This window comes from Globicephala melas, chromosome 4, assembly GCF_963455315.2.
Source record: "Globicephala melas chromosome 4, mGloMel1.2, whole genome shotgun sequence".
NCBI lineage: Eukaryota > Metazoa > Chordata > Mammalia > Artiodactyla > Delphinidae > Globicephala > Globicephala melas.
Genome location: NC_083317.1, coordinates 103,776,445 through 103,801,772, shown reverse-complemented (window position 1 = coordinate 103,801,772; position 25,328 = coordinate 103,776,445). Strand labels below are relative to the sequence as shown.

At 39.1% G+C, this 25,328-nt stretch overlaps 1 protein-coding gene and 1 long non-coding RNA gene across 2 annotated transcripts in view; one reads left to right on the top strand and one right to left on the bottom strand.

The window, feature by feature from the left end:
* Positions 1-1,443: 1,443 nt before the first annotated feature.
* Positions 1,444-9,860, bottom strand: LOC132597264 (uncharacterized). Its single transcript, XR_009563774.1, has 3 exons — positions 9,708-9,860; positions 5,900-5,954; positions 1,444-3,431 (listed from the first exon to the last, which is right to left on the bottom strand). It is a non-coding gene; the product is annotated as an uncharacterized lncRNA (long non-coding RNA).
* A 129-nt stretch (positions 9,861-9,989) lies between these two features.
* The window catches only part of PPM1L (protein phosphatase, Mg2+/Mn2+ dependent 1L), a 413,670-nt gene continuing 398,331 nt past the window's right edge, over positions 9,990-25,328 (top strand). Inside the window, exon 1 of the mRNA XM_060298467.1 lies at positions 9,990-10,095. The gene's annotated coding sequence lies outside the window, so the exon portion shown is untranslated. The remainder of the gene's footprint in view (positions 10,096-25,328) is intronic.

Genomic DNA, 25,328 nt, shown 5'->3' with positions numbered 1-25,328 from the left:
GGAACTGCAAAATGGTGATTTGCTAAACCTGTTTTTCCTTGTACATTTATGAGCTGGCATTCATTTGTAAAAAAGAGCTTACTTTTTTTTTAAACCCTCTTCTCCATAAGCAAGCAATCAATCTCCACCTCCCCTTTCTCTCTCATTATAGACTCAGAGATACTTTTTAAACAGTAGATTGCATTTTAATCCACACAGATACTTTTTTCTTTATAAATTTATTTATTTAGTTTATTTACTTTTGGCTGCATTGGGTCATTACTGTGCGCGGGCTTTTCTCTAGTTGCCACGAGCAGGCGCTACTCTTCGTTGTGTCGCGGGCTTCTCATTGAGGTGGCTTCTCTTGTTGCGGAGCGCGGGCTCTAGGCGCGCGGGCTCTAGAGCGCAGGCTCAGTAGTTGTGGTGCACGGGCTTAGTTGCTCCGCAGCATGTGGGATCTTCCCGGACCAGCGCTCGAACCCATGTCCCCTGCACTGGGAGGGGGATTCTTAACCACTGCGCCACCAGGGAAGCCCTAGACTCATAGATACGTTTTGAATTCAAACTTTTATAATCCAGTGCTACTCAAACCGAGGTCCATAGATCAGCAGCAGCAACCTCACCTGCAAGCTGCTTAGAAATGTAAATTCTCAGAGATAAACCCATGCACATATGGTCACCTTATCTTTCATAAAGGAGGCAGGTATGTACAGTGGAGAAAGGACAGCCTCTTCAATAAGTGGTGCTGGGAAAACTGGACAGGTACATGTAAAAGTATGAGATTAGAACACTCCCTAACACCATACACAAAAATAAGCTCAAAATGGATTAAAGACCTAAATGTAAGGCCAGAAACTATCAAACTCTTAGAGTAAAACATAGGCAGAACACTTTATGACATAAATCACAGCAAGATCCTTTTTGACCCACCTCCTAGAGAAACGGAAATAAAAACAAAAATAAACAAATGGGACCTAATAAAACTTCAAAGCTTTTGCACAGCACAGGAAACCATAAAGAAGACCAAAAAGACAACCCTCAGAATGGGAGAAAATGTTTGCAAATGAAGCAACTGACAAAGGATTAATCTCCAAAATTTACAAGCAGCTCATGCAGCTCAATAACAAAAAAAACAAACAACCCAATCCAAAAATGAGCAGAAGACCTAAATAGACATTTCTCCAAAGATATACAGACTGCCAACAAACATATGAAAGAATGCTCAACATCATTAATCATTAGAGAAATGCAAATCAAAACTACAATGAGATATAATCTCACACCAGTCAGAATGGCCATCATCAAAAAATCTAGAAACAATAAATGCTGGAGAAGGTGTGGAGAAAAGGGAACACTCTTGCACTGCTGGTGGGAAAGTGAATTGGTACAGCCACTATGGAGAACAGTATGGAGGTTCCTTAAAAAACTACAAATAGAACTACCATATGACCCAGCAATCCCACTACTGGGCATATACCCTGAGAAAACCATAATTCAAAAAGAGTCATGTACCAAAATGTTCATTGCAGCTCTATCTACAATAGCCAGGAGATGGAAACAACCTAAATGTCCATCATCGGATGAATGGATAAAGAAGATGTGGTACATATATACAATGGAATATTACTCAGCCATAAAAAGAAATGAAATTGAGTTATTTGTAGTGAGGTGGATGGACCTAGAGACTATCATACAGAGTGAAGTAAGTCAGAAAGAGAAAAACAAATACCGTATGCTAACACATATATATGGAATCTAAGAAAAAAAAAATCTCATGAAGAACCTAGGGGTAAGACAGGAATAAAGACACAGACCTACTAGAGAATGGACTTGAGGATATGGGGAGGGGGAAGGGTGAGCTGTGACAAAGCAAGAGAGAGGCATGGACATATATACACTATTTTACCAAACGTAAAATAGATAGCTAGTAGGAAGCAGCCGCATAGCACAGGGAGATCAGCTCAGTGCTTTGTGACCACCTGGAGGGGTGGGATAGGGAGGGTGGAAGGCAGGGAGACTCAAGAGGGAAGAGATATGGGAACATATGTATATGTATAAATGATTCACTTTGTTATAAAGCAGAAACTAACACACCATTGTAAAGCAATTATATTCCAATAAAGATGTAAAAAAAAAAAAAAAGAAATGTAAAATTCTCAAACCCGACCCCAGACCTATTTGTCAGAATATCTGGGGTGGGTGGGGTGGAGGTGTATGAAGTTAAGTTCCTGGAATTTGTGTTGTTACTGACACTGTTATGATCCGTTTCTGTCCCAATTCTTTTTAATGCTCAAACTGTCCCAAATTTGCCCAGGAGAAGCTCTTTTAAGCCAGCTTCTGTATTCTGTTGACATGTCCCCATTTGTCTTTGAGTAATTCCTTGTTTGGGAGGACATTGAGTCATCCTGTACTATCCCTACACAGCTGCCTCAGACCTGGAATTAACCATTTCTCCCAGGAGTCCTGGTGCCTTTCACTGGGGAATGGTATTTAGAAACTGAATAATGGTGCTAGCTGTGCTCACTGTTACTGGGGTGTCACTGCTTATAGGCCCATTCAACAGAAAAAGCAAGGAAATATATATATATATATATATATACACACACATAACATACTATATATATCTTTAAAAGCAAGGAAATACCTATATATTTATATATATATATTTAAAAATAATATTGATACATCCAGATTGAATCAACACCATAGGATTTTTCCTTATCTTCCCCATTTTTATTTGTATCCCTCTTCTCCTACAAAGAACTCTGGTTCTAAAAAGCATCAGTACAGTTACTCATTTGCCTTATGCTACAACACAACAAAATACTTCCAGAATCACTATACCAAATTGCCATCTCTGATAAACCCACTCGGGAAAGTTCAAGACTTCTTTTTAGTTCTTTCTGTTTTTATTCAGCGCAGTGTTCAAAAGTTACTTTAATTAATTTTTTCTGTGCCTGTGTTATAAATATGATATTGATTTTTGCCATTTGTATTCAATTTTAAGGTTTGACTCGTCTTTATCTTTTGAGTTAATATTAATTTTAATTTTTAAATTCATAGAATATTTACATGCCTCAGAAGTGAAGACTGTATGAAAAGGTATATTCAGAGAAGTCTGGCTCACATCCTAGCCTTTCCCACCTATCCCTAACCTGTAACTATTTTCATTAGTTTCTGATTTACCCTTCTTTTGTTTTCTCATTGCAAAACTAATCAAATACATATAATTACATTCTTATTTTTTCCTATTTCTTATACAAAATGCCACATTTTATATACAGATAAGAAATAATTTTAAAATAGAGATTTGCTACCAACTAATTATTATATTAAAGAAGAGGAGGGACTTCCCTGGTAGTCCAGCGGTTAAGACTCCACACTTCCAATGCAGAGAATGCAGGTTTGATCCCTGGTCAGGGAACTAAGATCCCATATGCTGTGCAGTGCAGCTAAAAAAATAATAAATAAATAATAAATTTTTGAAAAGAGGAAGGGGAAAGCCTCCTTAGTACAACAAACTGATTCTCATAATTCCCTCCTCAAGTTATACATAAGTGGCATTGTACTTCTAAATCAGGTTGGATTTTCTTTCACTTTAAAGCATTTTTTAAGGCATCTTTCCACTCTAGTTCAATGTACCTACTCTTAATGGGAAACATGAGAGACTGGTGACAACAAGATGCAATCCTCTGTTTACCATGGGACAACCTCCATTATCTACATAGTTAAATTTCTGTTCTTGTTTTAAAGTAAAATATACATTTTACATTTATGCTAAAATTTATTCCTGTGTAAAAACATACACTACCCTGAATTTGTAAAAATAAAGCAAACACACACACACACACACACACACACACACACACACACACAGACATAAATATATATGTATATATATTTACATAGAAAATATAAAAACACACCAAAATGTTTGGGTGGTTACATTATAGATGGCTATAATTCCTTATAGTTCTTAGTACTTTCCAAATTTTATATAGTGAGTGTGTGTTACTTTTATATTCAGGGGATAAATCATTATTTTCAAAAGAGCTGTTTAATCTTCAGAGTCTATATAAAACATGAGTGGATAATGCATGGCCCTAGAACTGTCATTTCAAATGCACTGATCTAAAGTAATACGAAATCCTTTTAATGACCAGAAATATTGCAATGTACAGACACATGGGGGCATTGTAACCAAGTTTTTATAATTTAAGAAAAAAACCCAGAAACCAAAAACCAAAACAGCTAACATTAGTTCACACTCACTGTCGGCCAGTTTCTGTTCTAAGCATTTATATGTATTATCTCATTTCATCCTTACATTAACTATACGGGATACCATTATTATCCTCACTTAAGAGATCTGAGACTCAAAGCCACACAGCCACCTAAAATTGTGAAAGCATTTACAGTGGTCTTTTGTATATAATCAAGCTCCTACTGCCAGTTGTTTGGAGAGAATTCTGTAGTGTACCTCTGTGTAATTCTCTTCTAAGCCCTACTTCACATTTTCAAATGATCTCTCCATTGCTGCACTCAGAGTTTAAGAACAGCTAGAGAGCAGACAATGAATATTTAAACATTTTTAGTTTTTCATCAGAAAAAGAAAGTTTGGAAAATAGGAAAATACAACTCTCTGTTAGCATTTTGCTACATTTTCTTCCAGTCTTTATTTTTCTTCAATGTGTGTATATATTCAATAGATCTTTTTTGATAATTTGGTAATTTGTTTTTTCATCTATCATCATATCCATATATTATATAGCTTTACCATATTATTATATATCTTTCAGAAACACCATTTCAGTGTTACATCATTTTCAATGAAGTAGGTAAACCATAGCTTATTTAATCATTTCTCCACCATTGGTTTTTTAGGTTGCAGCCAATTTTTCATGTAAATAATTCAGCAGCAAACATCTTCATGCGTGTATTTCCCCTCCCTCATATTTATTCCCCTATTCTGCAACTATTGCCTGAATACTTAATAAATACCAGGCACTGTATTAGGTTCTGGGCTTAGGATTTTTTGCGCCTAGGATAGTATTTCAAGGTTGCAAAGTCTTATGCCTCAATACATACTGTCAAATTGCTTTCTAAAAGGTCAAAATCAGGTTATTCTAAATGGATTCTTTAAAAATAAGGAATAAAAGAGATGTAAAAACTTTTAGCTATTAGATGACTGATGACTACAGCCTTATGTGTTGAAGAATCAACATGAGTAGTTTGAGTAGTTAAATTTGTAAATTTCAAATCACCTATGACAGGAAAAAATTAATGCCAAAATTTGTATTAGTTTTTGCTAACTATGACTCAAAATCCAGACATAATAAAAGAGAATACTGATAAATTTGACTACATAAAAATGAATGTTGTGGCAAACATCATAAACAAAGTCAAAATACAATTATCAAACTGGGTGTTAATATTTGCAATATATATGATACATAAATACCTTATGTTCCTAAAAGAATACTTATCAAGAGAAAAAGAACCAAAACTCTGTAGAAAAATGTACAAAAGACACACACACTGTTAACAATCAATAATATTCAAATCATCCTTAAACAAATGAAAAAAAATCTCCAGCTTCACTATTAGAGAAATGCAAATTAACAGTACATTTAGATACCACTTCTCACCTATCATGTTTGTAAAAATCTAAAAGTTTGATATCATATTCTGTAATTCTGTTGGTTGAAACTGTGGGAAAATGAATAATCTCTTCCAGTGCTGTTGGAAAAAGAAATATGACTTCTGTAGAGAATCCTGCATTATCCAACAAAGCTACATTTGCACTTTTGAAACTTTTTATTAAACTCCTTATGTTATATCTTTCAAATTAGACATTTCCTTTTAAATATGGCAGACAATTGATCAAAACAGTTAATCCCATCCAGTTGGGTGCACTTACCGTTTACTCTAGCAATCTCACTTGTAGAAATCTTTCCCTGAAGACAATCACAGATCTAAAACAACATATGTAGAAGGTTATTGATTGTGGCATTATTTGTAATAGCAAAATACTGGAAATAACCTGAACGTTCTTCCATTGGAGACTGGTTAAAAAAGAAAAAGGTATATTCCCAGAGTGAAATATTACTCAGCTGAACAAAAGAATGCAAAAGTGGACATGCAGGGGCTTCCCTGGTGGCGCAGTGGTTGAGAGTCCACCTGCGGATGCAGGGGACATGGGTTCGTGCCCCGGTCCGGGAAGATCCTACATGCCGCGGAGCGGCTGGGCCCGTGAGCCATGGCCGCTGAGCCTGCGCGTCCAGAAACTGTGCTCCGCAAGGGGAGAGGCCACAACAGTGAGAGGCTCGTGTACCGAAAAAAAAAAAAAAAAAAAGTGTACATGCCAAAGGGAAACTAAAAGGGTTAAGAGGCAATGACACCCCAGCAGCAACTAGTGCACCTAGAGCCCAGATCTTGGTTTCTAAATATGATACCTCACTGAAAGGAACCAGAGCTTCTCGGAGAAATGGCAGTTCAGATCTGGGGCATGTAAAATACAAGTGAGCCTGAAATATCTTATGCCAGGAAGTAAGAAAGAACTCAAAGGCTGATGGAGATAGGTCAAAAGTGGTGGCTTAAAGGGACTCCCACTGGCCAAATCTGAGACAATCTGGACATCAAAAAAGAATACAGATGACAACACATTGAATAAATAAAAATAAAAACTCTAAGTCCATAGTGGTATATAATAAAAATATAAGAAGTTGAAAAGGAAAGAAAAGGTGTGGGGTTGGGGGGAGGCTCTCTTACAGAGAAAAATGTCAAGGACATGATAGAATTGGAAAGCCACACAACTGCAAAGTAATAACTAACCTTGAGTACAACACTCAACTTATTTGTATAATAAGACCACAAGATGATTTCCTGATATATCTTCTGGCTTTATCTGTGATCTAGGATTAAGAGACTTTGAAATGGAAAACCTTGATCAGATAAAGGTTTAGGAAAAGCTATGGGATCCCTACTTTAGCATGTTTTTTTCCTTTCTCCCCAAAGCTGAAAATCACCATTTATAAGTACAATCCTCAGCTTCCTGACCTTGAATTCTTTTCATCTTTTGTCATGTGGCTACAAGGTATATTGGAACTACCCATTAAAAGAGGTTTCATCAGTAACAAAATCAAAAGACAAATGTCAAATTGTGAGTTTGATATATACTTGCATATACATTTGATGTACATATATGCAATATACATCATAAAGTCTCGTGTCCCTAATATAAATATTATGTTGTTTATATATTATTTATGTATTGTTAAAACTGTAAAGAAAAAAGATTCTGTTTAACCTGCTGAGCCAGATAGTGTCCCATCTCCAGTCTAAAGCATAAATCTTCTGAGGAAAGTAAAACCTCCCAACATCTACTTGATTTTTAAGAGACCAGGTTGGAGGGTAGAAGTCTACAATTAAGTTGCTGCAATTCGGGGTAGGGCCTCTGCAGGTCACACATCCATTTCATTCTTCCATATCTGGTCAGACCAGTGTACACCTGCTGACCTGTTTAGGGTACTCCCTTTCACTCTTAAAAGTGTCTAAGTTTGGCCCATATTTGGTTACCCTACTTCAAGGAGACTCCTGATGCTCCTTAGGGAAGAGTTCATTTGGCTGATGTTGAAGGGTAAATGTCAAGTGAGAGAGAGAAGCAAGGAAAGACTCTGCAATGTGATACGCAGAATAATGGCCCCCCCCCCACAGATACCCTTGTGCTAGTCCCAGGAACTGTGAATGTGTTACTTTACATGTCAAGAAGGAAAACATGATTAAATTAAGTATGCTGAGATGGGGAGATCATCCAAGATTATCCAGGTGAGCCTAATCTAATTACAAGGATCCTTACAATCAGAGGAACTTTCCCCACTGAGTTCACAGTTAGAGGATGTGACTATGGAAGAATGCTCATAGATGCAACATTGCTGGCTTTGAAGATAAAATAAGGGGACTACAACGCAAAGACTGTGGGCAGCCTCTAGTGCCTAGAAAAAGCAAGGAAACAGATTCTACTTTAGAGCCTCTGCAAAGGAATACAGACCTGCCTACAGAACTGTAAGGTAATAAATTTATGTTTTTTCAGCCATTAATTATGTGGTAATTTGTTACAGCAGAAATAGGAAACTAATACGTGGAATTGACAGCATTTCTAGTGAACCTTGAGGGATCCAACAAGCCATTCATTCATTTAACAAATGTGTAAGTCCTTATATATGCCTGACCCAACGCTGAATAAGATGGACTTCTTAAGGGGTTTACAGCTCTGAAGGAAGACAATCACTGAAACATGTAATTAAGGTTGTTATGAGGGTTCTAAAAGGGTTAGTAGGGGGTGGCATGAGGTATTTAGTGAGCACAGGGGAGTAAACCAGGATATGCAAACATGGGTGGAGAGCATCCCAGTTTGAAGGTATGGCATGGGTGAAGGTTCAGGCAGGGGTTTGAAAGCATATGGATCAAGGCAGTAAACAGCCAGTAGTATAGTTTGGCTGGACCATAAAATAGATGGAAAAGTGTAATGGAAGTGCAATTTGGGGCCTAGTGGTAAAGGGCCTAGAATGCCAGGCTAAGAGTTTGGACTTTATCCTTCAAGCAATGGGAAGATATTTTTAAATAAAAGTTTTAAAGCAGGGAAGAGGGTCAGATTTATATTTTATAGAGATACCTCTGGTATAAGCTCCACTAGAACAGAGACCAAATTTGTTTTTTCTCACTCCCATAGGCACTTGTATCAATCAAGACAGGCTAAGTTATGCTGTGGTGACCAATAGCACCAAAAGTTTCAGTGCCTTAAAACAAAAGAAGTTTATCTCTTTCCCATGCTACATGCTCCTCATGGGTCAACGTGGGCCTCCGCTCATCTTAACCATTCAGGGATGCAGGCTGATGAAGCTACCACCACTTCAAACGTTGCCTGCTTCTGGGCAAGAGGGAAAAGAGTTCTGGAGCACCTCGAAACAGCAATTAAATGCTGTGTCTGAGAGTGACAGGGGTCACATCCACTTACACCTCATGGACCAGGACCAGGAAGTATAATCCCACTATGAGCTGAGGAGGGGTAAAATAGGCAGTGTTTGGTGATGATTTTTATTCATGATTAATATTTACTAATGGAACAGATGAATCAGTTCGAAAGAGTAAGAGATCATCTGATGAAGTCTTACCTAGTAGAAATAGAGAGCAGGGAAGGAACAGGAGACAGGAGTCAGTGAGTAATCAGATGTGCAGCGTATGAAAGAGCAAGTATGACTAGAGATTTTCAGTCTGGATTAGTGTAGGAAGGGTAATGTCAATTTAAAAAGAGAGAGAGAGATGAGAAGGTGCACATTTGTATTTGTGCCTACGTGTGTAATTGGTAGAGTGCAGCTGAGACGCGCCTACATGTTGACCTCACCCTTTGCTGGGTAAGATCGGCAATCTTGGCTTCAGGCCCTTCGCTCAGGATACTCTGTCCTTTGTATCGAGGCGGTGCGGCGCCAGCTAGAAAGCAAAATCGGTCCCTGCTCTGGAGTGGATGGATAGACCCACCATAGGTAAAGAGCATGTAAGGAGCTTTACACGCATCCTCTCAAAACATTCCACGAGTAAGCTACGATTATGTTCCTTTTATAGTGAAGAGAATTATTAGACTATCTAGAATCCAAATCTGCTGTGTTATCCTGTGCAAGTTACTTCACCTCTCCGTGCCTTTGGTTCTTCAATTTTAAAATACTACTTACACCGAGAGTGGTGAGGGCTCGAGGCTGGCGGAAGGACCGGAGAGTAGCAAGAAGGCCAAAGCAACCAAAAACACCGCGCGCACACAACGAACACAGCGCCCGGCCGCCCGCCTCAGACCTGGAGGTACCACGAACCAAACGTGGGGCGGGGACTAAGCCCGGCCTTTGGCCCGCGCAGTGAGATGGCGTCACGGCACCTTTCCACCCCCCCACCTGGAGCCGCCCGGGAGCCGAGGAAAAGCTAGACCCCGCCCCTGGCCCGCGCGACGCACTGACGTCACACTATTCTCCGCCTCCGCTGGCGCTTCTGGCTCCCCGCGGGGGTTCTTGCCTCCGAAGATCTCCAAAGGCAGTTTGCAAGAGGAGCAGACGGTGGTGTTCGTCTGGAGTAAGTGTGACAGCAGTTTGTAGTAATCGATGGCTTTGGCCTCCTGGAAGGGACATATCTGGACCAAGGGGCATCTTGTCTGACGATTGCACTGAGTCGGCACGCGGTAGTGATTGGGTAGTTCCTCAGAGCAACGTAGGTGCTGCCTCTCTGGAGAGAACAAGACCTTTAATCCAAACTTCTTTAAGGAGTTATATACAAGTGTTTCCTCTTCTCATTTCCCATTCACTCTTCAACTCATTTCATCTGTTAAAGATTAGTTATTTTGGGCTTCCCTGGTGGCGCAGTGGTTGGGAGTCTGCCTGCCAATGCAGGGGACACGGGTTCGTGCCACGGTCCGGGAGGATCCCACGTGCCGCGGAGCGGCTGGGCCCGTGAGCCATGGCCGCTGAGCCTGCGCGTCCGGAGCCTGTGCTCCGCAACGGGAGAGGCCACAACGGTGAGAGGCCCGCGTACCACAAAAAAAAAAAAAAAAAAGAAAGATTAGTTATTTTTAAACGGAGAAAGCCCACAAATATATTTGCATGCAAATATACAAATATAAAATGAAAACGTGTCAAAAGAGTTTAACTCCTTACTGAGGAACATGCAAGAGGTTACAAAGAATCCTAAGGAACATAAATGGTCTATATTCTGAAGTGAATGTACAGCTCTCCTTCCTCTACTTCTCCTCCATCCAATGGATCAGCAAGTTCTTTTGACTCCATTTACAAAACTGCATTCACCTCTCCATTTTCACAAACACCATTTTACTCTGAGCCGAAATCATCTGTGGATCGCACTGCTGCCTTCCAGTGGGCCTCACTCCCTCTGCAGTCCATTCTCCATACTTCTAAAGGGATCATTTAAAAAAAACAAACAAAAAATGACAAAAAGTATAATCTAGATTATATTGCTCCCCTTCTTACAATCTACCAATGGCTTCTCCTTTGCTTGGAGATTTAAATCCACACTCCCTATGCTTACTTGCAAAGAACTGCATGATCTACACGTGCCTCTTCACCTACCTTATCTACCACTTTCTGTCTCCCTGCTGTGCTGCAGGGCCCTCCGGTTGGAATGCTCTTTCCCCTTAATTTTGCATTGTTGCCTTTTAAAAAATCTTCAGATTTCAGTTTGAGAATTGCCTGCACAGAGAAGCCTTCCCAGACCCTCCGTTCTAAAGTGGCCACTCGGTCATCTGTTTAAGCACTTTGATACATGACATACTCATTTGTTTATTGTCCATCTCCCCACCCCCAATTAAAATGAAAGTATGTAAATTCAGTGAGAAGAGCCCTTACCTATACTGTTTACTGCTGTATTCTCAGCTAGTAGAACACTTAATGAGTTGAGCATGTTATTCATCCCCTAGTTGGGGCTTTATCCTTCAAGTAGTTAATTGTAACAAATCTCATTATTTAAAACAAGTGTTTCATCAGATCGTTATAAAATATATCTGGTTATGTAGGGTGAAAAATACTTTGTATCAAAGAAAAATGGCATAAAAAAATACTTTCTGTGCTTGATGTCCAAAGGATTATTATCAAAGATGTTTTTTTCAAGGATGCTAGCGGTTTTTTTTTTTTAATGCCTAGATCAATTGCAATCTAGTAAAGGAACTTTGGTTTAATAATTCAACCTAAGATACTTGGAATGAAACTTTAAAAAAACCCACTTATTTAGCAGACATTTTTTTGCACTTATCTTTGGGCAGGCTCTATGTAGGATGCTGGAGGATTCCAAATAAAACCTGATAGAGGTGACATCTGAGTTTTGGCTTTCAATATGAGTGGACTGAGAATGTGAATAGGTGAAAAGGAGAGAAACTGGCACTTTAGACAGAGGTGTAAATTTGTAACCGAGCAGGACCCTATGGGGCCTCCCCAGGACAGACCCCTTCCCCATATCCTCTGCTTTGGCTCCTCTCTGAAGTACCTAGATAATAGTATCTGATGCACATTTCCTGAGCTGTTTTACAGATATGAAAACCCCCACCAAATGGAAGAAATTAACTACTTGATGATAATGAGCATGTGGCCCCCAGGCCTACCAGCGCCTAAGGATTATAACGTTTAACCCCTGTGACACCGCCCTGTCACCTCACTACCAGTCAATCAGAGAATTGTGCGCGAGCTGATCACATACACTGGGATGTCCCTCCCTCACCTGGCCTTTAAAAATGCTTTGCTGAAACCCATGGGGAGTTCGGACTTTTTGAGCACTAGCTGTCCTGGACTCTTTGTACAGCGCCCTACAATAAATGCTGCACTTTCCTTCATCACAACCGAGTGTCAGTAGATTGGCAGGTGGATCCAAGTTTGGTTTGGTAACAAATTCTGTTTGGAAACAATACAAATGAGATTAGCTGGAAGGATAGGCAGGAGTCATATCATCAAGGGACTTAAAGTTTGGATCTTATTCCACGGGGGAAGCCAACAGATATTTTTAAATGGAGTTGTGAAGTGGTCCTCTGTTGTTAGCGTTGTTATAGATAAAATTGTGACTAACTGGACAACATTAGCTATGTAAATAGACCAAAGTAAACCTTACATACTTAATCAAAATCTACATATGCCAGCTACTGGTAGGTGATTATGAACTAAAGGCGTTTCCAGTAGACCTTAGAATTATACATTAGAGCCAAATGAGATATTAAAGAAGATATTTATTTTTCAGCAATTGTTTATAGGTACCAGTCATGATCAGGCACGTGGTGGGGGAGGGGAAGGGAAGGGGGAACCTTGAAGCTATTTTCAGTATGTCAAAACACCTAACAGGAAACTGTGCATTTCCCCTCAACAAGGCTGAATAGGGTGATTAAAATGCCATGTTTATTTTCTTTGGGTTGGAATTTAAAAGAACTCATTATGAGAACACTGATCATCTCAGGCTGATCAGAAGCTCTGATGAGATGGCAGAGGTATCCAGTTTTTTAAAAGAAAAAATGAACTGAAATTTATTGCAGTTTGCTAAGTAAAATTATTTAGAATGCGGAAAAGCTGTTGAATGGAAGGAAAATGTGCAAAACAGTGAAGTATGAAATTCAGATCCCACCTTTACAGTCTCTTTTACATAAAAGCCAAATCTGCTTCTCCCCAATTTTCCATTTCAGTGATGGCCTCACCGTGTACTCAGCTACAAAACCCAGAAGGCTAGGCATCATTCTCCCCTCCTGTCTCAATTTATTTCTCCTATTTAATCACACATCAAACTATTGACTCTACCTCTGAAACTCTTCTAGAATTTTACCCTCTTCTTTATTCACACTGTTATGGCCTTGTTTGATGTTATGGGAAACACTCTTCCTTCACCACATTATGGCTTTTTCCTTTGTTTTGCTGAGTAGTAGAAATAACAAACTTGGGGAAACCAATGTGACCCTGTCCAAAAAGATAAATTATGATAATACAATAGGGAAGAAAACATGTGGTATTTGTCAAATTCCTGTGAGGTGTTCTTCTGCATCCAAGAGTTATGCTTGCTTAGCTATTTATTTTTTATTCGAAAAGAGGGAGGAATATGTCCTTCAATGTCTTGATTGAGCTAGAAAGTTGTGATTAGTTATCATAATGAAAACTGTCTCAAGTGGTATAAGCAAGGTGTGATGGGTTGTCACCACAGGCTCACCCTTCCTGCCTCAGGAAAGTTAGGTGGTCAGAACACTCCCCTCCTGGGCTGTTGGGCCTGGTGATGCTCATGCAGAAATGCAAGTCATAACTATTTCTTAGCAGTGTGTTGGATGGGGTTCAGGATGTGCTACCTCCAAATATGACCTTGGCATAATGAATATTTTAAGCTGAACAAGTTTGAGAAAACAGTAGAAGCAGGAAGGTCACTTTAGACCCTTCCCCCAACTTCTTCCTCAAAATGGGTCATCAGATCCTCCTGTGAGAGGTGCTCTCCCTCTACTGGGAAAGGAGCATCCTTCTCTGTAGACAAAAGGACAGAGAGAATCCAAACGAACATGCCCTGCTAAGTTAAGTTTGCCTCAGTTTACTACACTTACCTCAGACTCTTTGACCTATTGTATTTCTTTAGTACTGTCTACTCTTCACCAATTTAGCATAAAAATACTCCAGATAAACCCTTTCTTTGGGTCATCATTTCCTTATGAAGACTCCTATGTCATGTAAAAATTTTATTAAATAAATTTTTATGCTTTTCTCTTGTTAATCTGTCTTTGTCAGTTTAATTTCCAGACCAGCCAGGGACCCTAAGAAGGTTGAGGAAAACTTTTTCTTCCCCTATAATAGGTAATAAAAGTAAAGTTTAAAAAAATTTTTGCAGCTTAATTTATGTCCCAATACTACCATCTTTTTTACAACTAGAAAAAGCAAAATAAAACCTAGCTTAGTGACGTAGAAGTAGTCTACCCAACAGCCGTTTTTCTTCTTTTCTTGTTGATATTTCACACATACTTACACTAAAAAAATTAATCCTGTATTTTATTTGGCCACCCTAACACTGATATATCTAACAGTCATATTCCTCAGTAACATATACTTATATAAACACAGTCAGATTAGCAAAAAAATGTTTTTACAGTGATAATTATTTTTTGTCAGACATGAATTTTATAGGTAATGAATTGCACACATCAATACAAAACAAATACAAAATACAAATACAAAATACAATTACAATACAAAATCAAATACAAAAAAGAATTAAGTACCCTGATTAACATTCAGTAAAATTTGTGCAAGAGTTTGAAATGGCAAAAAAAGATTACTGAGTGTTCTATCTCACGCACCCCTCTGGATTATCTCCTTTGAGTTTCTTTGAGCTACTTACAACTCTGTAAATGGTAGATACTGAGAACAATGCAAATGACTCTTGTCCATAAATGTGCAATTGAATTCTGTCCGGTGGAGGGACAATTGACTTCTCTCCCCACCCTCATGGGAAAAGCCAGTTTTGCATCTATTTGTCAATTCATGTCGGTATTCCTTATCTGTCTAGCTATCACTTTGAATTCTCCTTTGAACCAGTTATAATATCTTACTGGTTCCTTCATTAATTAATGAATTACATACTTAAGTAAAACCTTTGACACATATGCGTTTTATATTTGTATGAGAATCATGATTTTTACATTTAGACAATATAGATCCTTTAGCGATACATTTTAAAAGATAAATCAGTTCACTGATATTTGGTCATTTAGGGCTAGGATATATTCTCAATCATTTTAGGATGATTTTTGTTTTGTTTTAGCAATTCCAAAGTAACTATATATATCTATATCTCTCTATATATATATATAATTTCTTGTTGAAGGGAAATAACTGTAATGACCAACAAGATAAAATTTGAGGCATTGTTTGTCATAGAGAAACTTAGCAAAGTAACTGGAAGAAAGGGTGAGGGAAGAACAAGAGCAATAGAATGATAAAGAAAATTTCTTCAGTAAAATAAATAAATAAATAACCCTCAGGCAAGTCTTTGGAAATAGATGCACAGTGCCTCTAGCACTGTGGAACTCATGAACAGATTTCATCATAAACAATTCTTACCCAGTAATGAAGACCAATCCTTAAGGAAGGAGGAAAGAAGGAAAGAAATGGAAGAAAAGCCTTCATCATCTTCCCCTAGATACCAACACACCATTTCTATTCTGTTTTACCCCTTCCCGATATTTCCTCTTCAAAAATATGCCTCTCCTATGAGTCCTGTCCCTTTGATGCTGTAGGAGAGGAAGAAGTTTTCCTCCACCCTCTTAGGGTCCCTGGCTGGGTCTCAAAATTAACCTGACAAAGACAGATTAAGGGGAGAAAAGCATGCACGTTTTATTGAATTTTTGCATGTACCTGGGAGCCTTCACAAGAAAATGAAGGGCCAGAATAAGTGACCAGAACAGGAAACTCATACCTTTTAGACAGAGAAACAATAAATTTGTGAAGAATTGCCAAGACAAAGGGGTTTGGGCTAGAGGTAGTAAGTGGTGTAGAAGTAACTAGAAGATAAGGGTGAGTTTAATAAGGTTTGTTTGTACAGATTTCTTGGTTCCAAATTCCCATCTCTGGTAATAAGAATGTCTTCCCTCCTCCTACTACAGGGAGGGTACCTTTCACATGGGAGTTCTATGACCTATTTCAGAGAAGTAGGGGAAACAGGGGGAAGTCAGAGTGAACTTCCAACCAATCTTAAAAGTTTTTTCAGCTGAAGTCATTTAATATGCCAAGGTGCCATATTTTGAGGTAGTGTGTCCTGAACCCCACCAATGCCTTAATAGTGTGTAGGGACTGTATAGAGAGGTAATATGAGGAGTATTTCAAGAAGAGCACAGATGGGAATCAGCAATTTGGATGGTGGTTGGTTCTGGGCTGGAGCCTGTAGGAGGTACGGAGCTGGAAGGAGAGAAAAACCGCAGGGGCATGTGATGGGGTAGATGCATAGGTCTCTCTGAGTACTGAGCACACCTCTAGCAGGTTCCCCAGAGATGGCCCTTTAAGACTGCATAACAATACTTTCTCACCCCCTTTCCAGGCTCCAGCCCTCAGCCGCCCCATTAGGAGCCACCTAAGAGCAATCCCAGGGTAGAAGTCAAAGGTATGCAAAGGTACTGAGCACCAATTTGGTGGACAGAGTGTTAGGGAGTGGTGGTCGTGGAGGTGATGTGGATGTAGATCTATGATCTGACGCCAACAGCAGCAGGCTTCTAACACCAAACTTGTGAATTTGGTGAGAACAGGGCCATTCCCCAACTCATAGGCTGTCCTCACAGCTCTCAGAGCTCTGGCTACCATACCCCCAACTGTAGGCCAACAGGGTAGGGGGTCCCGGGAGGAAAAGATCTAGACATAACTTTCTTGACATAAGAGAAGCCATTTTAGCCCTGAGACATTTTGGGATCTAAGCCTGGCCACAATGCTTGCTCTTGGAGGAGACTGGGTCCCAGTAGTTAATGAAGGAAAAAAAGTTCAGGAAACAAAAGAATATAAGAATAAACAGCTATTATTAGGCCAGGGAAATAACCTAACCATAATGAAGATAATATATCAGTTGCAAAGATTCCCAGTTCTGTTTTGAAGGTAAAGATTAGCCTGAAGCACATTCTTGAGCTGGTTTGCAGGATACAAACCCCCTAGAACACTCAACCACCAGACTATCTGGAACCTAAGGAATCATGATGTCGACTTTACTGACTTCAGTCAACTAGAGCCTGGACTCTATCAACCTTTGCCCCAATGCTACGCTGAATTCTCCTCTGCTGAAGCCCCTTCATGAATATGCATATACTGCACGTGGGGGGGGGCCTCATGAATATGCATACAGATCCCAGCCCCCTTCATGAATATACATGTATCCTTAGCTTAAAACTTGCCCAATTTTGCTGGGAGACACTGCTTTGGGAAAGATCCCAGTGTTCTCCTTACTTGCTGCAAAGTAATAAATCCTCCCTTCTCCCACTCTTTGCCTTGGTTGTATCTTTTGGCTCAACACGCACAAAGAGGTAAAACCAGTTTGTTGGGTGACACAACACCTAATGAGAGTTGTGGATGCCAGAAATGCCTCTCACTCTAAATGATTTTTTTTAAATTTTGTATTAATTGTTGGGCGCAGCATTGCCCTTCCACCACTCATGGCTGCTATTTCTTTTCCAGACAAAAATAACTGTAGTAACTTTTTCTTATTAATACTTTATTATATACTGTAACATATCTATATCTATAATTGCTAATTTTCCAAATAATTGCAGGACGGCTATTATTAAAAGCTGGGCTTCAACAGTATAAGCAGCTGATTAGGAGCTTAGCCAAAATTTGAGGGTGGCTGGGTCCTACAGAGCATAAGGAACCACAGTAGTGTGTGCTGCAAAGCCCTGGGTCTCCCAGTGTCCCCTGCCCCCTGTGTACCCTCTGAATGTGTCCTGTTCCAGGCTCCAGCAGAGGCTGCTACAGGAAGAGATACTGCCTTCACCCTCACATCTAAACATCCTTCCTGAGTCCTGGCCTGGGAGAAGGCAAAGTCCCAGACTTGTGCCAGGGAAATATTAAGCCACAGCCCTGATGAATGTAGCCATAGCTGATCTGGTTTTAACCTGAGTCAGTCAGTCTTACATAGCCCAATCAAGGGGATCCTGAATACCAGAAGGCTTCTATGGAAGCTCAAAAGTAGACTTACCTCTACTGACTGTCCTGAAAATCAGGCTCAGATCTGATTATAAGAGTGGCAGAGCTCCAAGAAGACTAGATGCAGAGCTTCATCAGTCTCCTAGGTCAAAGTCAGGGCCCTGTTAAGAAAGAAAGGGGCCCTGAGACCTGGGATAGGGTGGATGAGTCTGAGACCCTTAAACCTCAGATTTCCCTGAGACTTACCACCTGTCAGAAACAGCTCTGTCCCTCTCTTACCTGGAGGTGGGCAATGACCCTACGTGAAGCCCATACCTTGTAAGATGATGCTGGTTCTCCTCAAGACCTTTCCCTACAACCCCTTATTACTTCTAGGCTTATAAACAGAGTCAGGGACTTCCCTGGTGGCACAGTGGTTAAGAATCTGCCTGCCAATGCAGGGGACACAGGTTCGAGCCCTGGTCCGGGAAGAACCCACATGCCGTAGAGCAACTAAGCCCGTGCGCCACAACTACAGAGCCTGCGCGCAGCAATGAAGACCCAACGCAGCTAAAAAATAAATTAATTAAAAATAAATAAATAAATAAACAGAGTCAGTGCTAAGCCCAACCTTAGAAGTCAAACAGGAGCCCTATTCTAGGAACACATAAATTACCTACCAAAGGAGTTGCAGAACTTTGCTAATACAATCAGAAAAGAATAAGGGAAAAGATATGTGAGTGGATCTGGAAGGTGTTATTACCATGGGAATAGGGAGAAAGGGAATTCATTGACATGGAGATACTGATGACTAAGGACTTGATATCTGACAGAGACACTGGAATTGGTTTAAGTGTTGTTTTTGATGGCTCATTGAACCCTAGACATAATGAAAGCTTACACTAAATGAAGTGGAGTTTCCAGAACTTCCTTGGCATAGGGAATGTTAGAATAGATTTATTATGGAAGGCTTAAGAACTCTTAACCTGTGTTACCCAGGAGGGCCAGACATTCCCTTTACTAAGATAATAAGAAATGCATTGGTGAGAAGCCGCTGACATTTACTCGAAAAGTTTGGTAATCACAGTTTTCTGCAAGTTGTGTAGTCACTGTCATGAAATGGAACTCGATATCAGTGGAGATGTCGGGATTCTATTAATAGAATGGTAGAGGCTAGAAGAGAGCACTTAAGTATCAGAGGCAAAATGGTGTAGCTACTGCAGCAAGGCCAGAGTGCTGCAGGAGGCCTTAGCCTACAGTATCTACGGCAATGGCTGAAAGATGACGGTGTTCCTACGTGTGGGATGGATGAGTGTCCAAGTGAGGTGTTGCTTAATTTTGTGACATTAGCTTTATCATTTTTGTTAAATGATACATATTAATTGTAAAAAAAATACCATTTGAGAGACCGTTCATCCAGATCGCTCTCTCTGCTTTCGTTTTTAATTCTTCATGCATAGGATCTGGCTGTATGTGCTGTTCTGTAACCAACTTTTTTGGATCAATATTCTGTAGGCCTTATCAATGAACTTAAACATGCATGAGAATTTTGATGATGTAAAGGCAGCATGACATGGTTTTAAGCACCTAGACATTGGACCAGACTGCCTGAGTTCAAATGCTAGTTACACAAATTTCTAGCTTTGTGAAAGTAAATTGAACTCTCTATACCTCGGATTCCTCATCTCTAAAGCGGTATAATAACACTATCTACTTCTTAAGATTATTGTGAAGATTAAATGAGTTAATATATACTTAGATCAATGCTTGACAAGAGTTACCTATTATAAGCTATTGCTTTACAGTCTACTAATAATGGACATTTACATAGTTTTTTATTTAGCTTGTGTAATACTGCAGTAAACATCTTTCCCTCTATATTTTCTTATATCTGTGTGATTATTTACTTAAGAAAATTCCTAGAAATTGAATTTCTAGAGCAATTGTCATGACCCCTTTCCTGAATGATACTTTTTATATTTTCTAGAATTTACCTAAAGTTTCTAGCATGAGACTTGTGTCCTCCCTGGACTATACTTATAAATACAGATGTCTCCTATTATATCTTTTTAATTATTAAATAGGAATTTAGGGCTTCCCTGGTGGCGCAGTGGTTGAGAGTCCGATGCAGAGGACACGGGTTCGTGACCCGGTCTGGGAAGATCCCACATGCCGCGGAGCGGCTGGGCCCGTGAGCCATGGCCGCTGAGCCTGCGCGTCCGGAGCCTGTGCTCCGCAGCGAGAGAGGCCACAGCAGTGAGAGGCCCGCGTACCGCAAAAAAAATAAATAATAAAAATAAATAGGAATTTAAACTTGGGGGAGAGGAAGTTAAAAAACATGGGCTCAGATTACCATTTGGTGCTTTGTGATTTAAATTGCTTCTAATTCCATCATCTGTATGTTTTAGCATGAATACAGCAGCACTGGATCTCGACCAAGGGTCTCATTTTCAGAACAAGTGAGTTAGATCAGCGACCTTGTACGAATGGCCATGATCCTTTGGAAGGAGGCTTTTGCAACATGACCCAATAGTTTAATGGATGATATCTGAGTCTTAAGAAAAATATTTCATTGATCATCCCACCTTGGCACCCAGATGTGGCATTTAGATGCTTCCAATTTTCCCATTCGTAGCTTAACTGATCCTCCTGGCAATAGTTGCTGGCTGGCTACCTATCCCATGGCTCCTTGTCTCTGAGTCTCTGAACTGTTGATTTCCCTCTAGAGGAGAGAAGCTTAATCCTTCCACTCTATTCTATCTCTGTTTTCTGCCCCTCTAAGGAAATCTCTACCTTTACTTTCTGCCCTTTTAAAAGTTAACTTATTCTTTTCTTGAATCTTTTTTCCTAACCTAAGCTCTGAGTGCCTTTCTCTAAACCACATTTCAATGTAATAGCCCTGTTTTAGGGAGAAGCTCATCATTCCTTTTCTTTGCATGTGTTCTAGGAGATGAGAGCATGGGGAGGTGATGAAGTCAAGCATTCAGATTTGTTCAAACTGGTCTCAATTCATGTTTTCATGAACTCATTCTTCATTTATGCATCCATTCATGTTTTCACATGGGTATCATTCATTTGCTTAGTTGTTATGCACTTATTCCTGCATGAAATATTAATATATTCTACATGTCTGTAATCAGTTCTCACACACTCATTCATTCATTCATTCATGCCTTTATTCATTCAATTTTGGAGTCAGTCACTCATTTACATAGAATTTATATACTCAAAAATTTATTTATTAATTTCTTTTATATCAGCCAGGGAAGCAGGAAACCAATGGCACATTCAAATCTGGATGATTTAAAGGGATTATTTGCCAAGGCGTGGGCAGAGTGTAGGAAAACCACAAGGATTAGTGCAGCCCTCTGGAGCTAACAACAGCTGGGCCCGGTTACCACCTCTGGGTCTGGAAGGCCAAGTGGGGGAGAGAAACTGAGACTTTTCATTGTGGGATCCCCTCCTGGATGGGAGAGAATCTGGGCATAAATACCATGATCTAATTCTTCTTCCTTTGGCAGATCTCTTGCCAATGTCTCCTCTCTACCAACATTCTCTGAACGGAACTCTAAGTGAGTGTGTGAGAGAGGGGATGGAGGCAGTCCGCACTGGTCAGCCTTCTGGGGACAGAGCAAGATGGAGGTGGGTGGAGGATGTATCTGGGGAAGCAAAGGAAAGGTATTCCACATACTCTCTGAGGTTCTGAAGCTGGTCAGCATTGCATCATCCCTCTTCTTTTTAATTATTTATTTATTTAAATTTAAAAAATTATTTTCCCATTTAGGTTATTACAGAATATTGAGCAGAGTTCCCTGTGCTATACAGTAGGTCCTTGTTGGTTGTCTATTTAAAATATAGCAGTGTGTACATGTCAATCCCAAACTCCCAATCTCTCTTCTCCTTTCTTATTACTGGGAAAGAACCAGTAGGAATGGGCAAAAAATTCCTGCCTAGGAAATTACTTTCATAACAGAAAACTACATAGAATAGAGTCAGCCTGGCTATGCATGCTGGCTATCTTGGATTATGCTTCTTTGGGAAAGTCTTTTGGGTTCCTCCACAACCCCCACCCAAGAAGGGTGCTCTTTCCTGGGACAATATTTTAACAGTAAATTGTATCTGGATGACTGCATTCTGCATTCTACATACCTTGATTATCTTATTAGCCAGGGCCTGGCAAAGAGTAAATGTCAAATGCAAGGGTGAACCAGCGCATGAGTGCTTGAATCAGAGGGTGCTGAAGCATTTAGGCAGGTAAAGATATCTTGAATTTCTTTCGCTCTCCCACAAGGTGGCGGCAATTACCATGGTCCCATTTTCTTACGTGTGGGACTCAGGCACACAACTTCATTGACTGACCTGTGAATAGAATAAATCTATTTTTAAAACCACTGTATCAAGAAGAGAATAATACACTGACGGTAAGGAAGAGAAAAAGTACAATTACGTAACTACTTTCACTAATATTATTAGATATGGCACTGTATTAAAAAGCATTTGGAAAACATGTTTACTAAATTTCTGAAACAAATAAAATTTGCCCTCTATGCAAATGTTAGATAAACAAGTGAATTTCTCCCTGCCCCGTATGGTGCCTAGCTATGTAATTTGTTCACCCAAAGTCACTCCGCTGGGCTTTTCCAGTACACCTGGCCCTGTGTCTTGCCCTCAAAGTTAAAATGTCACACAGGTTCTAGGTTCTCAGTGGCTTGCTACTTTCCCCTCTTCTCTCCAGCCACAGTTATCTGTGCAGAAACTATACATTTTGCTTCTTATACTGGCCTGTGGATGCTGGAATTCATCACTGTTTCTGGTCATATTAACTGTTGAAGAAGAGCACCATTTTTAGAAAATTGTTACTAAGTGTTCAAGCTCAGGGATGAAGGTGTCCCAGTGAGGTTAAGGGTAACTTAACCTAGTTTTTTCGAAAGTACTTACATTTCCTGAGTGTCTTAGAAACCAAGAGCATTGTCCCTGCATTTTTTCTTTTCTTTTTTGTTTAACTTACAGAAACCTTCCTTGGATTTCACTACTTTTGTGGCAAAGATTGCCAAGACTTGTCTAAAATTTACCAACAATTCTGGATTTAGCATAAATTTTGCCCTGTAGTTTTAAATAAACTATGTCCAAGAGATTAAGAAAAAGAACGCTAAATAAAAGCAGACTTTTTATAATCAAGGGGTCCCTACAGAAGACTAATAAGCCATAGGGCTGGGTGGCTGGACCATGAGTTAATTCCTGAGGTGGGGAAGTGGGGGCCAAGAGCAAGTGGGAGCTCAGAGCAGGAGGAAGGAGTAATATGTTTGTAGATTTCAGCTTCTCAACAGAGAAGACTTAAGTTCAATCACAGTGGAATCCAAATATTATAATGATTTGATGTCTACTACCATGTCTTTACATATTCATGAACAGGTCCTTTTAAAATGGTTGGAAATTTGCACATTTCTTTTTTCTTCCTTGAACTCACATTTCCATTTTAATTCTCTCACAGAATTTAACCCTCAACTAATACATTTTTAAGCATGAAAGTCTTATTGTTTGTCCTACTTTTCTGCAAAAAAAAAAATATATACATATATATGTATAATTTTAAATTGTCTCGACAATAACTATAAGACTCTGAGTGTTAACAAATTTTTCTTTTGGCTTGAGTTATTATAACCATTATCAGTACATAATCAAAACAATATAAAGATAATAAATTTTGATAAATAATAAATATAAAGTTTTGTTGGAAATCCAATTCTCAATGAAATAACTGGGTTTTTTCCTCCAGTTAATTCATGAATCTATGAATGATTATTACTTATTGCTGGAATGAGACAGAGTTTGTATTAATTCTATTACTCTTTTCTATTTTTTCAGAAAAATGTGCTAAGAAATATTGTACTTATAAATAAGTAGCAAAAATGGAAGAAGTTATAACAATGCCACTCAATCCTTTGAGCTCCTTCTGAACTATGTGCCAAATAATAGTAATAATAACTAATTATTATTTTTATTATTTTTTTTTTTTGCGGTACGCGGGCCTCTCACTGTTGTGGCCTCTCCCGTTGAGGAGCACAGGCTCCGGACGCGCAGGCTCAGCGGCCATGGCTCACGGGCCCAGCCGCTCCGCAGTATGTGGGATCTTCCCGGACCGGGTCACGAACCCGTGTCCCCTGCATCGGCAGGTGGACTCTCAACCACTGCGCCACCAGGGAAGCCCAATAACTAATTATTTTACCTCATCTATTAACTGACAATTTAATTAGATCATCTTTCAAATTGGCAAAAGAAATGAATTGGAAACTACACAACTTGCAAAATGATTGTTGCCCAGCCATCAGAGGCATTCGGTTCCTCAACATTTCTGGGAATTATATCGTAAAGGATTTACCAAAACTTAACAAATGATTATTAATTATATTTATTACTCTTTTATTTTGAGATAACTGGAAAAATTAAAATATTGCTTATTTTCTATACCTTTGCCAATGCAATATGTTTTATCTTATCACATCATTTAAACATACTTTCATCTAAATACTGGAGCTGAAAATTTTCTTTATTTGGATAGCAGAAGGGTTTAATTGGCAAACCAGTCATCCTTATTAGTCTCATCAGCCCCAATCAGACTACTGCCAATCAGAAAAATTCTGATCTCATTTTTCAGTTTAATTTATATGTTATACATTTGCAAAAATAGCATGAAAACCCCTGGGAAAATGTTATAGAACACATTTTATAAAATAGATTTCTAAGAGCAGTCAAGATTTAAATGATGTAGATCTAACATAGTTAATTCATCAATGGTATAACAAGTTATAAAAGGTAGTAAATTAAAATGCTATTTCTCATTACTTAGTTTATAACGGTGCAGTGTAATTTGTAGCTTAAAGTATTACTTATTTATGAGATAGAGAGTATGATAAAAAGTATGCTCAGATGCTGGTGTTCAGCTTCTAGGATTAACTAAATAAGAATCATATATTAAATTAGAACTAACTCCACTAATTTTGTTAGACATCATGATCAAGCTTTCCTATATATTTAAAGAAAAAGAAATGTAAAGAGTACTATTAAAAATAATCAGTCCATCAGCTAAATTTTATTTTTTTCAAAAAGAAAATACTAAACATTTTAAGATAAAATGCAATTGAAGTAAATATTTCATTGATTTGATAAAAATAGATTATAACTCCATATTGAAAATTT